At 39.1% G+C, this 18376-nt stretch overlaps 2 long non-coding RNA genes across 2 annotated transcripts; one reads left to right on the top strand and one right to left on the bottom strand.

The window, feature by feature from the left end:
* Positions 1 to 5107: 5107 nt before the first annotated feature.
* On the top strand, positions 5108 to 7756 carry LOC145785832 (uncharacterized). The gene is made up of 4 exons (XR_014291219.1): positions 5108 to 5120; positions 5742 to 5856; positions 6271 to 6294; positions 6840 to 7756. It is a non-coding gene; the product is annotated as an uncharacterized LOC145785832 (long non-coding RNA).
* A 1094-nt stretch (positions 7757 to 8850) lies between these two features.
* LOC145785536 (uncharacterized) lies at positions 8851 to 16615 on the bottom strand. Its single transcript, XR_014291186.1, has 4 exons — positions 16468 to 16615; positions 11627 to 11739; positions 10558 to 10657; positions 8851 to 10382 (listed from the first exon to the last, which is right to left on the bottom strand). It is a non-coding gene; the product is annotated as an uncharacterized LOC145785536 (long non-coding RNA).
* Between the last annotated feature and the right edge of the window lie 1761 nt (positions 16616 to 18376).

The following is an 18376-nucleotide window of genomic DNA, read 5'->3' as shown; positions in this document are numbered from 1 at the left end:
GATTACGAAAAAAGGGCACTTTTGTTTACTAAAAGGCCAATTTTTTTTCAAGTTTTAAGATAAGACATAGCGATAATGCTAATCTATCAGCTCACTATGTATTGAGTAATGATAGCCTACAAGTGTCCGGTATACAAAGAAAGGCATCATGCTATTTTATAATGATGTAACCTACTGTCAAGCCTTAAAGCAGCCTGCGGCCATGGCCGCTAAGTAGTGCTTGAATGAACCGCAGGTGCTACCTCCTCAATCGGCCAAGTTTGGCCGCCGGTCTCTCCTAGCCAATTATTTAATTTCGCAATACAATGATCGTGGATTAACTGTCGAAAACATGCAGTATCAAAGAGTGACGCAAAGTTAGATCAGCGCGTCATAATCGCCGCTGTTGCATTGTGACGGAATATTTGTTATTGATGGAATATCCATCTGCGATCACCAGCGCTGTAAGTCTTGTTTGTAATCCCCGACGTTTATTTTAACAAAGTCTTAATCCGAATTGCTAATTTACATCGGCTGGCAATATTGTCGTTTTTATGTCGATTCGATGTTGTCGGACATTGAATCGTTGTTGAAAAGGAGAACAAAGTTAGTTGACATCAATGGGAAAACATTTTTTCATCATATTTTGCAAAAATTATGCTTCTTTTAGTAATGTAGGCTACATCATTGAAATAGCTAAAACCTCAATTGCTAAGGCAACAGGATCAGATGTCAGTAGATTTAACAGAAAAAATATTTCGCACTTGCTAGTGCATCGTCAGTTCTGATAAAGGGCAGTTAAAGCCTACAAGTAATGTTTTAATCATTGAAATACTTATTTTATTACCTTGCCGTCATCGTCGACACATGTCGAACGTTGTTTTTCGTTGCTAAAAAGAATTCTAGGGGAGTAGCGAACTTTTATAAAATCAGCCACATTGGAGACACTCGTATGAGTGTCGTTTGAATAGTACTAGATTACAATCCCGATAAAGCAGTTATTGCGTGGTGCAGCGATTCTATTGTAGGACGTCGCCCAGGCCCAGACTTCAACAACGCTAAGTGATCATTTTAGCATTGTTGCAAGTTTAATTTTATTTACTTGTGCTATCGTTATTTTTATTTTGTATTTTGGCCTCCAAGCACGCAGATTTGGCCGCCGAGAAGGAGCTCCCGTTAGGCCACGATGGCTGTCAAAAAAAAACGAGTTTTAAGGCCTGTACTGTGTTGCAAAACTTTGTGCCGTAAATATTATTTTGAGGCAAAAATGAAAGATTATAATTAGGCTAAAAGCGAATAGCAGAAATTGTTATATTGCAAAATGTGCAGTAGCTTACATGACTTTAAAAGGGCACCATTGCCCCCCCTGCCCCTCCATCTGCAAAAAATTTGAGGGCAGGGGGAGCATTCGCCCCCCCTGCCCCCCCGCTTCCGGCGCCCCTGTAATACACAAGTGGCTCTGGTTGGTCATTCGTATTATTGACCGTATTAGGTAGGCTACTCCAATGAAAAAACTGAAGACATTTTGGAGTTATAAATTTGAACTAACAAGTTTCCGCTTCTACATCCACAAATTAAATTTGGTTTCCATAGCGGCAGAGTAGGGACAGTGGAATACCGGGACGACTCACTTTACTGATTTTTCTTGAGATATGGACAGCTGGAGGGTTACTAAGAAGTTCAAAAATTAGAAGAACTGCACAACGTTTTCTTTGCTTTTAGGTAAATTCATTCTCATCAAATTAATTGCTATATTTGGTTAAAATTTTGGGTGCTAGAAAATCTGCAAAACCTTACTGCAGCAGTTTGAGGCTACCTACCGTTTTCGGTGTTGCGTGAACTGAACTCTACTGCATTATCATGACGTGAGTACTATCAAATAAACATGATATCACATAGTTCCTACATTTATTTTGGGGACACTCGTGGGCAGGTCATATGAACTGCACCTAAGTATGCGACATATGGCAATAGACCTCAAGCTGTTGTTGCATCAAATTTTGTCATAACACTATGACCCTCCAGTTGTCCACCTTACTTTTGAGTGAGCAATCCCCTACTTCTACCATCCCTACGGCAGAGGAACAAACTGGTGATGGATTCTTGAGTGTCCCAATGATACTGTCCCATCTATAGCACGAAGCTGGGTGTATGGTTGGCTATTCCAACACTAGAATATAGCGCTCTGACCTCGCTTTTCATCCCCTGTACTTAAGATTGAATAATCTGTCTCATACCAAGGAAGGAACTAAAAAATCAGTCAACTTCTTCATTTGTAAATCACTGACCACCAGTGTTGCCATGCTGTAACTTGCGGGTGGTCGCTTTACCTTCAATCTCAAGACCGACTCCTAAACATTCAAATTCTTTATTGAGCTCCTGGACCAAAAACACAAAATCAAACAGCCTTACTACAAAGGTAGGCTATACGGTCTCCATAAAATACGTCTGCAGTCAGGGAAAAGGTTGCAAATGTGGAAATGATTGGGGCTATTTTTTGCAATTTTATGAGGACATTTTTATGGACAGCTCTTTATCATGAAACCACAAAAATGCAAGCGCTTTCTGCTGTAGGCTACTCAGTGCTCATATCTTGATGTTATCGTATTTTTTCACCAAAAAGAAACTGTAGCCTAACGTTTTGATATAATTTCATAAAAGTCAATATCGAGCTATCACAGACCTTGCTAACGTTAATAATATCTATTACACCGACCCTGGTATGGCTGGTGCTATAGGCTAAAGGCTGCCACCCAGCGGCTGCATGGATGGCAGCAATTTAACAAGTTGACCGCAAATCACGAAAGGCGCGCTGGCGATTTTGAATACTAAAGATTCCATTTGTGCTTCTCATTTCTTGTTGGGACAAGCCCACTGAGGCCTCGTGTAGTGTTGCAACCGATGAACGCCGAACTGGTCAATCCCACCTAGTCGTCGCGTCGTTAAGCTGACGAGTGACGCGACGCCGAATTGTTTCCCATTGTCAGAGATTGGGTTACAATTTTTTGATTACTATTGGGACTTTTTAAAAAATCAAAATACCTGTGTTTCCGTCGTTTTGATGGAATGCAACGTTTAACTTTTGAATGTTGATCTGTAGCTAGTTTTACAAATATTAAATGTTTTCATCAAGAGAGCATCTCGAGATCGATAGGCTAAAATGTTGCAGATTTTACGTTCGCTTCTGTTGTTTAAATGTAAGTTTTGATGTGAGAACAAGATAATAATTCTGCTCCAGATTATCGTTGTTGTTTTGCTATCTTCAGTGAATGAAGGTGTTGGGAGAAGCGCTTATATTTGTTTTGGTTAAGTTGGATAACTTGAAGTGTTGATATTCATCATACTATCACAACAAATGAAATGAAAACAACAACGTACCGTAGTAAGAAGAGAAGAACAAGGCAGAAAGAAACGGGTTTCTTGCTCAGCAAATAGCCTACTGCTCTTGGAGTTCGATGGTTCGATGCACCAATAGCACATTATCCAACGATTAAGTAAAATGAACGACTAAGCAGCTTTAAAAGCAGTCTATTTTATTTCGTTTTGGACCGACTGTAATCCTCTGATTAGAATCACTCATTACTAATCCAGGGATGAAAATTGTTCAAACTATATTATCGATTAAGCTAATCAGACGATTAACTTGATTGGCCGCTTAAAAGGTCCGCTGGTAGTGCATCCGACCTTTAATTTGATTCAGATATAGAGTAGCCTACATAGAAGATAGCCTACATAGGCTATTTATATTAGTCCGTAGCAAGATAGCCAGCACAGTCGTAACTAGGTCTAGCGCATGTGATCGTAGCTACAAGCTCAAGGTAACGTCCGGTGAGAAATAAGCTTTACAAGACTTCAAACGGCGCCATTTGCCTGATCAGAACTCTGGATAGGCCGATTATTAATTTGTACAGATTGAAAACAAAGGTTACCTAAGTTTGGCAATGAAACAAAAGACTTGCATCAAGCGACAGTCGACTGGTTATTAGTGTATTACAATTGTCCTCGTGGCGACATGACACGATATGAACGTGTGTATGGGATTTGTTTTGCGTCACTTACATGACGTCATGTATCGAAAACGTCATAAACTTATAGGCTAATGTTGAACAGACGCTTTAGGCATCTTAGGACTGGATGTTGTCAGCTCATACCATCAGCAACGTTGAACTTGGTAAATTTAAACGTTTGTGTTATTCTTGCTTGGCGCAATCAAATAAACAAAAAAATCAGAAATGACTAACATGATGCGAACTGTCCGCCCGATAGTTCAGCACTTTAGTGCTCGACTCTGTGAACGAAGAAACGACGAAGATCAATTAGCGCCAGGGCCTGATTAAGCGCTGGACACAGGAGATGCTCTTCAGTGGAGCTGAAATCACCAATCAGTTCTCGCTTCCTCTCCTAAAATGGCTTTAAAGAATAGCTTGAGCTGCAGAGAAAAATCCATGTGAACTGCGTAAAGAATGTGTACAAAGGTTTAGAGCCTTTACACCTGGCAAACATAGGCTATGCCTCTTGGTACGAGGGTGTACATAATGCAACTGCTTCAACATACGGTCACTTAATTCCAAACAATAAACGCTATGAAAGGTACTGCAGTACAAAAAGTGCCTAATGTCAAACCAAAAAGCAAAGCAAATTACATCTACTACAGTTAGGTTACTACATTCTAAAACGTCTTCAGCTTGTTTCATCCTTACTGGAAATCATCAGAGGATCCTTATTTAAATAGAATTGTACTTTTTATTTGAATAAGGACCCAGACTGTCACTTTTCCTGGTCCAGATCTTTACCAGATTTTTTATAGTAATGGATGGTATGGTTTGACAACATGCTCTACATTGATTCAACGTTTGCAGACGTAAAAAAAAACGATCGATTTTCTGTCTGGATATGTGACATTGTGCCAACGCAAAAGATTTTTAACGGATCTTAGCAGATCCTCACCTGATAATCTGAGCCAGATAAATTGGCTGTCTGGGACCTTCTGATAATCCGCAATAAGGGTGAAACAAGCTGGAAGTTTTAGAACGTAGTTATCATGATAGATGTGGCCTAACTTACTTTCAGGTTGTAGCTTGATTGACTTGGTTTTATGATTGATTGACCGAAGCAAGCAACAGTTCAGAATGTCGTCATTGGTAAGCTTCTTTTTTATTGTTTTGCTTTAAAGATAATTTTATTTTATCTTTGGGTGAAACTTCTAAAACAAGAATGCAATGCTTAATTGCTTAAAGCCCACAGGCATAAAACCGTCATGCCAGAGTCACATGTTGCTACTCTGTGATGCTGCTATGACAACAGGCCAAGAGCATTTTTTCGTCAGCTTCCAGATTTTTATGCTTCCATAACAAAAAAACAGAAAAATTATTCAACGCTGTATTAACTCTGGGAACGTGGAGTTAGCGGTGAATTTCGAAGATAGCTCTCCATTTAGTGGCACCTAGTGGGTGGAATATTTAACAGACAACAATCTAACAAAATTAAATCACTGTCAAAAATTAACCTTTGCTCCTATTGGTAGTAGGCCACCTATAGATTATATGCTATAAAGAATTGACTCTATTTCTAATTTTTCAAACAATACCTGAATGATTGAAATCAAACGTAGGCTATTCCAAGTTTCCAAATTTAAATTTAAAAAAAATTATCTTTCGAGTTGGCAGCCATGGATTCTGCATTGAAGTCTTCTGCTGCAGCAAGATTCTTCACTAAACATAGATTATTATTACGTCATAGATTATTATTATGCTTATTTGGAGTGCCCTGATGGTCAGCTTTCAAAAAACATGAGAATTGTTTTGACGATTGGAGTTGTTCTCGCTTTTTGTGCCGCTGCTGGAGGAATCGCTTACGCCATCTACCGGGCAGCTACGGGTAATGTTATTGTTAATGAAGGGGACTGCTAGTATGGGGTATGATAAACACTGGAATATTACCACAATATTGACAAGGAATAAAGCAACAGAAGAAAAAAATTGCAAAAGTATAAAAATAATCTTGACTTTGTTAAAAGACAAAACCGACTTGGAAGAACAGGACAATTTCTTTACAGAAACCTTTCCAGAAATGTCAGTTACTGCTTTTATAAACTTTCTGAAGTTGTGATTGAAACATTTTGAATCTTTTCCTTCTATGTTCAAGGCAAGTGATGTTCACTTTGATATTACAAAAGCCACACAATGTTTACCAAGGCATCCTGTTAACGTAGAGCAAACCGGATCTGGCTAACAATCCGCCTGAGTTTGAAAAATGCTGAAAAATATTTCATATTATTTTATTGTTTTTCAGGTCAGTCGTCAATTGAAGATGCAGGTAAAAAAGCATAAACATAAAGTTTGTGACATCTGATTTTTGTTTCAATAAAAACCAAAAAGTTTTGTCATGAACTGAACACTTCAACAATGACAATGTGATTGATTGTGAGAACTTTTATTCTAGGAAAACTAGGAAACTCTCTTAAAAAACTTAACCCTGGTAGTTTCGTATATTGTATTTGTAAGTAGAAACTTTGAAGTCCTGAAGTAAAGCCGGATCCGGTCATTTAAAATGGCATAGTGAAGTTTTTGCTTGTTAGGAAGTTCTTCCACTTACTAAGGACCGCTGGAAGAAGAGCTGTCATTGAAAGGGTTTAAACTGGCGTCACTTGATCTTCTCGATTTTTCATTCAAATAGTTGAGAAATTTTCCAACTGGTTTATCGAGGCAGATATTTGGGGAATGCTTGTGATGGGGGGCAACTGTTATATTTGGGGGGACCAGATGTGCTGCTGGTTAGCCCTCGGTGACGTCACCTTAATTTGATGAAGTGAACAAGTAAACATTTCTTAGACTTTATTGCAGTAATCCCTTACATTTCAGCGACGCAAAGCGTGGTGGACACTATGGATGACGCATCCAATAATAACAACCCCTGACAACCCCTGTGCTTGAACAACGCAAGAGATCCTTTACATGATTTTGTTTGAAGCAACATATTTTTATCATCTAAGAGTTAGTTTATTACGTTATATTATTTGCATTTATTTTACCAATTTATTGTATTATTGCTATGCCAAGCTTTATGTGAATGCCTTGTCTGAAGAATTTAATTGAGGTTTAACAGGCCGATGCAAACAGCAAGCAGCTCCAGACAGCAAAATTCGTCATTTTTATGCGCAGAAGCCAACCCCACTTGAGTTTTTGTTAACACGAAGCGTCACAATGAGGGCACAGAACAGCGCGATGGGTGATGTCACGTGTTGTGTTTGACAGGAAAGTGGTTTTATTGTTGACATCCGTTTTTATTCAAGTAACGCGCGACCAAAAAGGAAATTCTTTGTTGTGAAATACTGCAGATTTTTGACAAAACATTTGTTTAATGTAATTCGATATAAAACTATCGTAAGAAACAACCTTATCTTTTATTGCTTATCAAAGACTTTAATTTGATCAAAAACAAGAATTATGTAATTTAATAGATCAGAGATTGGATTTGTAATTATCCAGAAAGACACCCAAACTTTTCAGTATTCACTTGGTAATTTATCATGAACAGATTATTACATGCCTGAAAAAGTAGTGCAGACTTATTTGAAATTCATTCTGTTCCATTTATACAATCACTGGTGCAATCCCTCTGATGGCAGACAACGAAAAGTATGAGCGTTATAGTTTGGTGTCTTAGTTTTCATTTCATTGTTCTATCAATATCAATACGTTGTAATGTGTTGGGTTGGAGGTTGTCCTTACGCTGTTGTTGCGACACAATCGCTCATTATTGCCCTGCAATATTTATTATTCGCAAACATGAATACAAAGTGGACTATACAAGTTGGTCTGTCTGCACTGTCTAAGTACCAAAGGATCGGTCAACAGTCCAATACTTTATTAGAAATCGATTTCATGAGAGGCCGTAGCCCCCACATCTTCAGTCTCGTATGAACTATGGACTATACAAGTGGACTTTACAAGTTATATAGTTAACTATACAATGTGTATCAGTGGACTATACAAGTTACAAATATCCCCTTCTTATAATCTGCCAACATCTGTTACAAAGTGCAGTAATTTTTTTTGCTGGTTACATGTTAAGCATGATGAAATATATTTAAGATAAAGTTTAATAAGCAGAAGTAAGTGTTGACTTTCGTACCGGTATCTCTGAGCTAGTCAGCTCTCTGCATCCGCACGATAGGGACGACTTGAATAAGGAGGTATCTGCAACAAATTTGCAATTTTTACATCATTTCAACGACTAGCAATGTTTCAATGGTTGAAATAATGTGAAAATAACAATTTTGCTGTTTGGGACAATTCTCACTCGACTTTAATGATTTACACCAGTGGTTCTCAACCGAGGTGCCGCGGCACCCAAGGGTACCATTTACGTTTCGTAAAAGGTGCCGCAAGTTATTAGAGTAGCGTTATCAAATATGAGCCCAGACATTGAAAGGATTTGCGCTAAAACTCAAAGAAAATTTCGCACTGGCTTTGTTTGAAATGAACTTCATTAAATTGTTCATGATACTGAGCTGTAGTTAGTTTTGTTTTTGCGAAAACTCTTCAAAATTATTTTTATTTAATGCAGAAACTTTTTTGGTTTGACCGTGGGCGCCGCAAATCTTTTGGTTGTTTGCAGGGTGCCGTAAGCCAAAAAAGGTTGAGAAGCGCTAATTTAGTATCACCAAGGCCTTTAAAAAGATGATTTTGGCCCTATGGCAATAAAAGGCATGGGCTCCAAACAAAATACTTCTGAAGAAAAACAATAGGACTTCAGACAATAAGGCTCCCATCCCAACCCCATGAATAATCCTGGGCCAGTCTAAGACTACCCCGTGGACCCCCTTGTCAAAGCTACTGAGCACCACCGCTTCATAAAAACCAGCTAAACCAGAGTCAAGCGAATGGTTTATTTCACTTGCAAATTTAACCATATTGTGAAATAGGAGTTCAATTGTTTTTATTTTTGACCGTCACAGCAAAAACAATATGGCACACGTCAACACAGCAAAGGTCGAGAAAAAGGTAGAAGCTACAAAACGCGAACGTTAAAACGTGCTTAAGAGAACACAATACCACAGATTAGCTTAAACAAAAGTCTTCTGAATTGTCATAACTTTGCAAGTTCCCTGTCAAAAAATATTAAAAGTAAGAACACCATACACACTATTCATGTCATCTCAGTTTGGACCGGCTGCATAGCCGAGTGGTGAGAACCCTGGAACGGCAATCGAAAGGGCGCCGGTTAGACACCGCTCAAGAGCATGCGGCTGTGTCTTTGGCAGGACACTTTAAGGCATGCCTGAAGGTGGACACGAAGATTGGCTTCCTTGCCTTCCCGTCCACTTAATCTAAATCTTCAACCACCAGGTGTTACGACAAAAGTTTGGATCATGGTAACCTACCTCTCCAACGAGTTCAAGTAAACTTAACAACAAAATGTACCAATTCGTCCGCCCCTTTAGCTCAGTAGTTACGCGCTCGATTCAAGATCAAGCGGCGCTGATTCGGTTCTCGGGGTGTGCGCTTGAACAACGCATTTCATGACTGCTTTTCATTAACATCACCTAGTGGATGGAATAATTCCAGGCAACAAGACTTCAACAATCGGAAATCTTCACTCTGTCAATCTCGGTGACTGGCCCTGCGTCAGTTGTTCAAAGCCTTTACAAGTATACGAAACTGCCAGGAGTAACCTCTCAAAGAAGGTTTCTCTGTCCGAGGATGAAGATGAAATCAATCAATTCTGTTGGATCTTGTTTCATATTTTTGAACACCATGCAACCATTTGTTCGCTCACACTGCTTGGGGAATTCAAAAGGAAGGATGACAAAACTTTCAACTTTTAAAGCTTCCGCTTAAAGTTTTGTTTGCCTCAAGCGTCCCGGATGTTTGGTTTCCTACATAAACTGTAGCTGACTTGCAGGAACTGTGTTTGTGCAAAATCAACAAAAATATAAAGCAAAAAAGTTTTACTATGGATACATTGAATAGCAATCGTTGCTCCTTGATTAGAAAAACAAGAATTAAAATAAAAATATTTCTTTTTTAAATTTCACAAGAAACAACTTCTACATTCTACATTGAAAAAGAAATATATGTCATGTATGTCACAATTCAAACCAATCATAGCAATCAGCATTGTTCCCAGATTGTTAGAAGACAGATGTGAGTGATGTCACAATAACAATATGCAAAACTTGTATGACGCTAAATCTCGCTTTGTGACATGGTCACCGTTTGTTGCTGCGTCAAAAGGGCGAGTAGTGCTGGGACTTAGACACTTCACAAACGAAACGAATCAGAATTGTTATGCACGAGAATTTCACGTAATCGGTGGGTGTGGAATTCACAATAAACTTCACAGGCTCTTTTTAAATATGATAAAATTTCTTGTTTCTTGTTATTTTTCCACGCGGCAATCTGCACATAAATTAAAAGTATCATCAGACGCTAGAAATTGAAAACGGCTTTTTACGGTACGGCATCAAAGTAGCAAACATGAAAACTTTCAACCTGCCCCCATATAATGTCGTTGTATGGATTGTTTGGCATTATGGATTCACAATCACCTCTGTCATTTGGCCTATGTACTCACAGTCATTTCTGTTAGTCTTCTGATACGGTCGTCGAGCATATCATCGTCCCTGCGGCTCCTTCAGCCTCCCCTTCCCCTTCTTCTTCCTCTTCCTCGTTCCCTGCAAATATGACATTTCAAAGGAAATATCGTTCCAAAGAAAATTTAAAACAGCAAAACATAAAATTAATTTCATAGTTCTACACGGCCATATTTACAAGCAACAAGCGTTCGATGCTTTGATTGGCTGATATCGAGCTTCTTTCTATTAATTATGAACTTATTGATTTGTTGATCTAATCGGTTGCAGTTTGTTTTTTTTTCAACTGAAGGTCTAGATTCAAATGATATTTGATACCGAGGCATCCTTGTGCATAATCTTTACACTCTCACACAAGAAACTCAAACACAAGACACTCTAACACAAGACACTCTAACACAAGACACTCTCACCCAAGACACTCTCACACAAGACACTCAAACACAAGACACTCCAACACAAGACACTCAAACACAAGACACTCTCACACAAGACACTCTCACACAAAAAACTCAAACACAAGACACTCAAACACAAGACACTCAAACACAAGACACTCAAACACAAGACACTCAAACACAAGACACTCAAACACAAGACACTCAAACACAAGACACTCAAACACAAGACACTCAAACACAAGACACTCAAACACAAGACACTCAAACACAAGACACTCAAACACAAGACACTCAAACACAAGACACTCAAACACAAGATACTCAAACACAAGACACTCTCACACAAGACACTCTCACACAAGACACTCTTACACAAGACACTCAAACACAAGACACTCTAACACAAGACACTCTCACACAAGACACTCAAACACAAGACACTCTCACACAAGACACTCTCAGTCTCTCACACAAGACACTCAAGCACAAGACACTCTCACACAAGAAACTCAAACACAAGACACTCTCACACAAGACACTCAATCACAATACTTCTTGGAGAAAACACTGAGTTCATGTTGTTTTACAATGTTGCCTTTCCGTTTTTAAAGAAGTCTAAAAACAAAACTAAACTTTTTTGCTTTCTTACCGACAACTCCGGTTTCTTCAAGAGCGCATTGAATCGCGCAATAGAAGGCACACAGGGAATGACCATCCATTTCACATTCTGTCGTGCACTGCGCCAAGCCTGTAGAACAGTTTCTGCATAAAAGATATTGATTATTATTATTCACAAGGTTTGGTTTGACATTAAACTTATTGTTGTTATCAGCTATTTGGTCATGTTCCAGAAACTTCCTGCTTCGTGACGTTTGATTTTATCACCATTGTGACCACATAGAAAAAAAAGAAAGGAAATTCGATTTAAAGTATAAAATGGATGAACAATCGTCGTCAGCACCAGCTTGTGTCAAAACATCGATATTGTCTTCAAGTTGGATGATGATATCAGATATGGTTTTGGAGCCCCGCTCTGTGATGGAATGATGATGGCGTATGAGCGATCTTTCCAGGCTAGATTGGAGGGCAGGAAATCTTCAGCCACTCAACAGTCTCGTCATCCAGGACCCTCAGACCATGCGTACCGTGTGGAGGCCGGTGGAATAGGCAGTGGTGGATGACATGGTTTGCGGTCTGTTCAGTGGCACCACACTCGCATTCTGATGAAGGAGCCAGGCCTCACTTGTGCATGTCCGAACGGAAGCGGCCGACGCCAGTTCGCAGGCGGTTAAGCCTGACCCACGCAAGCCTTGCGAGGGACATCCCTGGTGGACGGGGATCGGCGTCGGGTATGAAGTCACGGAGCGTGGAGGTGTGATTTTGCCACTCCGTGTTCTACATGTGGTTCGTCCAGTGTGCAGCACTTAAACCAAGTTCTTCTGCGTTCTTAAGTATTTGTTGTGCGGCAGGCACAAAGGGGCGTCTTGATTTCAGCCGCTGCTTTATAGGTGGTGGTCTCTTGAATGGAATAGACGTGGACAAAGGTCACATTGTGAGTGGAAAGCGTTGGTTCGGTTAGTTTTCCTTGCTTGACCTTTCGTTTCTCCTGAAACTTTTTTTTTTTTTTCAAGATTGATCTGTCACTGGTAAGTTGTTCCGACTTTCAAGATCAATTTTATTCTGGCTTAAGGATACTTCTAGTTGATCTTTGTATCGAGGTTTTGTATTCCAGGAGACTTTCTCTGTCTCCATTTCCCCATAAAGCATTATTTGAGGAAGCTTCGTTGGGCCCATCCTCAAGACATGTCCTGTCCAGCGGAGGTGTTGCATTATAGTGGTTTCTAGGCTGTCCAACCTCGCGCGATCGATGATTACATCGTTGGTGAGACAATCCTCCTAATGAGTGCCTAGCATTTGCCTTAGTTTACGCTGCTGGAAGCTTTCATAGCGTTTGATGTCACGGCGGTATAATGTCCAGGTTTTACAAGCATAGACAAATAGGAATAAACGACTGCCCGGAAGACCATAGTTTTTAACATAAGTCCATTCATTTTTGTCCGCTTTTGATGGATAAAGTATAAACAACGATGAATAAGCTTGATGATACAACTTTGGTAGAGAGGTAATTTCTTTAACCATAGACAAATAAAACCTAACTACCAGATTGCATTTAACATAATGACATGAAAATAAACTAAAAATTACAAACGTACTTGGGTTTGGGTTTTGGGTTTGATATTTGGGTTTGGCCGTTTGGCAAACACCAACCAATACTAACCTCCTTCTGAATATCAACGCTATATGCTCTTCTAACTGCAAGCCTGGATTGATTAAGCGCCTGCTTAAGCGAGCACGAGACATTTGCTCCGATTCTGATCGTTTTAATAATGAAGCCAATCGATTACGTTCTTATTTTTAATGCTAACAACTCCCTCGTGATTTTTTAATAAAATGCTGAGAGGGTTTTTGGATTCACGTTCTACCGACTCGCAAACGGAGGAAGGTGAACGCGAGTTTAAAAACTTTCTCACTGTCCTTTTATTGGTAAAGAATCCAAACGTTTTGTCAAGAATATGTCTAATTTTATCAAATTAAAGTTCAACAGTCATAATTACTCCAGTGTATAAAACATTTAAAATACTGTAAGTTATTATTTTCAGCTATAAATCTGAAAACTCCTTCCGACGTGGACTGTAGCCTACATACATTGGTATGTCCACGCGACATTTGGCCACAAGATTGAGGGAGCATTTGGATTTAAGTACTCTCAACATAACAAGTGCCATCAAAGATCATATACTCGATTGCCAAACTTGTTCAAACAATAAACCACCCCTGGAGTCTTTTAGAGTTGTTTGTAAATGTTTCACCTAATTTGACATTAATATCCATGAGGCTTTGCTCATAAAATCTTGCAATCCTCGCCTCAATACGCAGCTGTTTGCCGCAGGCGCCTCCTATCTGCTAAATGTCTTCACGTAATTTTGCTTCATTGATTTGTGTTTTTTTTCCTATAGGCAATTAACCGTCGTGTGATTTCGCCTCTCCTCTGCCCTGCAGTTGCATTTTTATGCACTTTTTTAATTTTTGTGTATGTAGATCAGTTCTCTAATTTCAATTTATGAAGAACATCAAACAGTTGGTTACTTGAAAATGGCTAACATGAGTATGGCGGAAAGCGTTTGTAATTTTTAGTTTATGTTTATGTTATTATGTTAAATGCCATCTGGCTATTAGGTTTTATTTGTCTATGAATAAGCTTGAGCAGTCTATACTTTCTTTGATTTTGACATAATATGCCTTTCAAATACAAATACAATATCGTCCGCCCCGTTAGCTCAGTGGTTATGCGCCCGGCTCAAGATCACACGGCGCAAGTTCGATTCTCGGGGTGTGCACTTGAGCAATGCATTTCAGAACTGCTCTCCATTCAGCGGCATTCTCCCAGCAACAACACTTCAACAATCGGAGACTTCACTCTGCCAATCTCGGTAACCGGCCCTGCGTCAAGAGCATCTACAAGTATGCGAAACTACCAGGAATAACCAATCAAGGCTTTGTCAGTCCGAGGATAAAGATTCAAAACCAAACCAAATATCACACGTTATGAACATAGGTGGGCAGTAGCCCGTTACTTTTGTAGCGCCGCTACTGGTGCGCTACTTTTTTGGTAGCAATAGCGATGTCAAACTTTTGTTGAGAAGCGGCTGCAACAGCAACGTCACTTTTCACAAGGTGGTGGAGAGGCGAGACATTGTTTCAATCGAACTTTCGCTACTTTCCAATTGAAATTGGAAAAAAAGAATCATTTTTAGAGATTTTCAAAAAGTAGCGGGTGCGCAGTGCCCACCTCTGGTTATGGAACATGTACAAAGACCATAGATATCATAAACAGTAAAAAAAAACAAGATGTAGATGCATTCAATCTAACAGAGAAAAAAATCGCAAAGCGATGACCAAGCCGTTCAAATCAAACAAGAACACCAGACCCAAGCATATATGTTCACCACACAACCTTCCTGCCTGTTTTGGTGAGGTAAAAACTGAGTCATGGGTAACCTTATTTTAGGCTACTTACCGGTAATCTCAAACAATTAGTTATGGAAATTTTTAGCTTCAAGCTGAGAAAAATTTTGAAAGCTTAATTCTGATAGCTTTGCATACTTGCAGAGGATTTGAACTACCTACGCAAACCTGATCACCGAGTTTAACCGCTTATTGTGTTGAAGAGATATTGTTCTTAAAATATGCTTCACACCCTTTTGTACAGCACACTTGCGCATTCTTTTTTCACCCCCTGTAAAAGCCGTGCACAGCCTGTTTTGAAAAAAAAATGGGTCTTATCATATCGTATCCAGCTCGAGGGGAGATAAGCCTCGGAAATTGATTTCAATAAATTGCAAAGTTTTTTTCACAAAGTCGTTAACCGAGACAAGGACAGACCTACATGCCCGAGACCGTGTGAAGTCGACTTATTAGCATTATAAAAAAAGCAAAGAACAAGTTGTTTTCAACCATAGTTAATGCTATTTATTATAGAAGTAGGCCTATGGACGTATATCATAAGTTAGGAGCAAAATGGTTGGAGCATCTGGTTGATTTAATATAAAAAAAGAGCCCAAACTGTAGTTTCTAAACTCATGTTGTACGTTTTGAAAATTATACTGTCTTCATTTTCAGTGCTATAAATGTTCAACGGAAAATGAAGACAATGTAGTTTTCGAAACGTTTGCTGAACATGAGTTTAGTTTCTACATTTTGGGCACTTCATTTTTTGGTTATATTGTATCAACAATTTTCTGTATTAAAAACATGTAAAGTTACAAACTATACGAAAACTGTCATCTATGTGATTGAAGAACGTTTCAAACTGAAACAATAGTAATCTCAACAAATTTATACTTTGCAAAGTTTTATTTTCACTCAAAATGGCAGAAAATGGAAAAGGCTGTAGCCTACACTACAGGCCATAGAATGAAGATTGGGCCTTATGTAAATACTTTGTGCTTTTATTAAGTCACGTGGTATAAATATAACTCTTTTTAACTGATTCTTAATCAGTTTGTGCAGATTATTTTGGCAATGTAATCGGTTACAATTATGTTTTATTTAAATTAATCAACTATAATTACGTAAACTAGAAATTCGATTACAATTACATTAAGATGTATGGTTTTGTTGAAGTAAATTCGATATGTGCTACGTACCCAAAAGAACGTAATAGCTCGGAGCATAAACAAACCTTACAATGTTTTGGAAATCGCTAAGGAAATTAGTAAAGTCATTAACAAGTTTCTTTTCTGTCGCATGCATAACCAAGTGGCGAAATCTCTGATACGAGTCAGAAGACGCCGGTTCAGTACCGCTCAAAAGCAATAGCCCTACATCTTTGGTAAGACACTTAATGCTGTTCTAGAAGGTGGCCAAGAAGATTGGCTGCCAAGGAGCAACTCTGGATACAAAAAACCTTCAAACTAAACTATTACTTACACTTCAAATTGTGCCAATCCGGTCGTGACCAACATGAAGAGATATATTCCACATAAAATCACTTTTGTCTGCATTATTTGGTTTGTTTTGTGGCGTTTTCTTTTTCTTCTTTCGCGTGAGTTGAATAATGGTTTGCTTATGCTGGAACTTATAAACAAAGATATTAAGAGAAGAAAAAGGTTTTGGTTGCACGTTCGTCTATTCTGCTTTCCTGTCATTTGTTTATTTATTGTGATACATTTCTTCGCCATACGATTGTCTTCACTGTGACATCAAACACTTGTAGGCCTATGCACAACACAAAATGTTTTTCTTTTCTAAGGCTAAGGCGAATGGGCGATCACAGCCCAAGTTATTACATAAATGATTTGCGCTGGACAGATTTTTCTGCATCAACTTGTCCCTTCAAATACATCTTGAACAATTCAGTTCAGTTAATGCATATCCTGTGTGCTGAAACTGTCTGCTTCGTATCACGCTGAGAGCGACCATCTTCGATCGGTGCAGCGTTGCACACAACACACACATTTCTATTGTTGTTCTATTTTTTCTGCCGAATTTTTTTTTCTAACGAATTGACCTAGTGTCGTAAGTGTCGACGTGTCAACGTTGATGGAAGGGTCTATGCAAGGGAATATTCTTGAGCTACAAATAATGTTAGGGCCATATAACCTCCCTAAGGGCCCAGAAAATTAACGACACCGCCTTATTTTTCTTGTATTGCAATTCTTTACGATTGTTATGTTTTGTGGATTTGGGAATGTCATTGATGCGCGACCAAACGTAGCCTTTTAGCAGGAATCTTTGTAAGATTCTGATCCGTCCAAGAAACTTATTTGCTTCAACCCTGAGCGGAGAGTACTTTCAAAGAGCCTATTTTGTGATGTAGGGTTGAGCTCATTGGATACATATTACACAACTACCGGTTTAGACTAATTTACGACCATGAGCACATGGATCTTTGTTTCAGGATCTAAAGCAACATCAGAAACTGGTTTAGCGGCAGAAGCATAATGTTCGAAAGAACTACAGAGTCGGGTAGCCTACGCAAATGTGCGCTAGATACGTAGGCGATAGTACACTATAGCCTACGTATGGGTGACCCAAAAAAGTGCCACCCATGAAAATGTCAATAAAATAAATAATGATTAACCAAATGCTTTTATATTTCAGATTTATGTAGAAGAATCATTGCATGTAAAAATAAAAATAAAGTATTTTAGAAATGCCTTGGACACTTGAAGAAAATACTTTTTGTGTAGAATCGTATTTCGAGACGAAATCGATGGTGGCAGTGCAAGCCCGATTCAAAAAAAAGTTTCGATGTCGTGATTGTCCGGACAAAAAACTCATGTACACCTGGATCCACAAGTTCCGAGCCCACGGAACAATCTTAAACTTAAATGCCAAGAGTAACAGAGCTACCCATTCTGGTCGGCCTAAGAGTTCTCGATCCCAGATCAATATTGATGCTGTCAGGGATTCGGTTGGTCACAGTCCAAGCAAGTCAATACGGCGCCGCAGCCAAGCACTCGCAATTCCTCGGGAGTCAATTAGAAGGATCTTAGTGCAGGATCTGCAATTGTATCCCTATAGAATACAGATTAAGCATAAACTTACTCAAAGGGATAAGGAGATGCGTGTAGTGATGTGTCGATGGTTCTGTGACAAGATCGACGAGGACCCACACTATCTAGACGATGTTTGGTTCTCTGATGAGGCTCACTTTCTATTCTCTAGATATGTGAACTCAAAAAACAACATCTTCTAGGGAACAACACTTCCAGAAGACTGTCTGCAAAGGCCACTTCATTCCATCAAGTGCACAGCTTGGGTTGCAATCTCCAAGCATGGAATAATTGGGCTATTTTGGTTTGAAGATGAGAACCAACATTCATTCACAATCAAT

Source organism: Aplidium turbinatum, chromosome 16 (genome assembly GCF_918807975.1).
Source record: "Aplidium turbinatum chromosome 16, kaAplTurb1.1, whole genome shotgun sequence".
Classification (NCBI taxonomy): Eukaryota; Metazoa; Chordata; class Ascidiacea; order Aplousobranchia; family Polyclinidae; genus Aplidium; species Aplidium turbinatum.
Note: the sequence above shows the minus strand (reverse complement) of the source record. Positions and strands in the feature narration are given on the sequence as shown.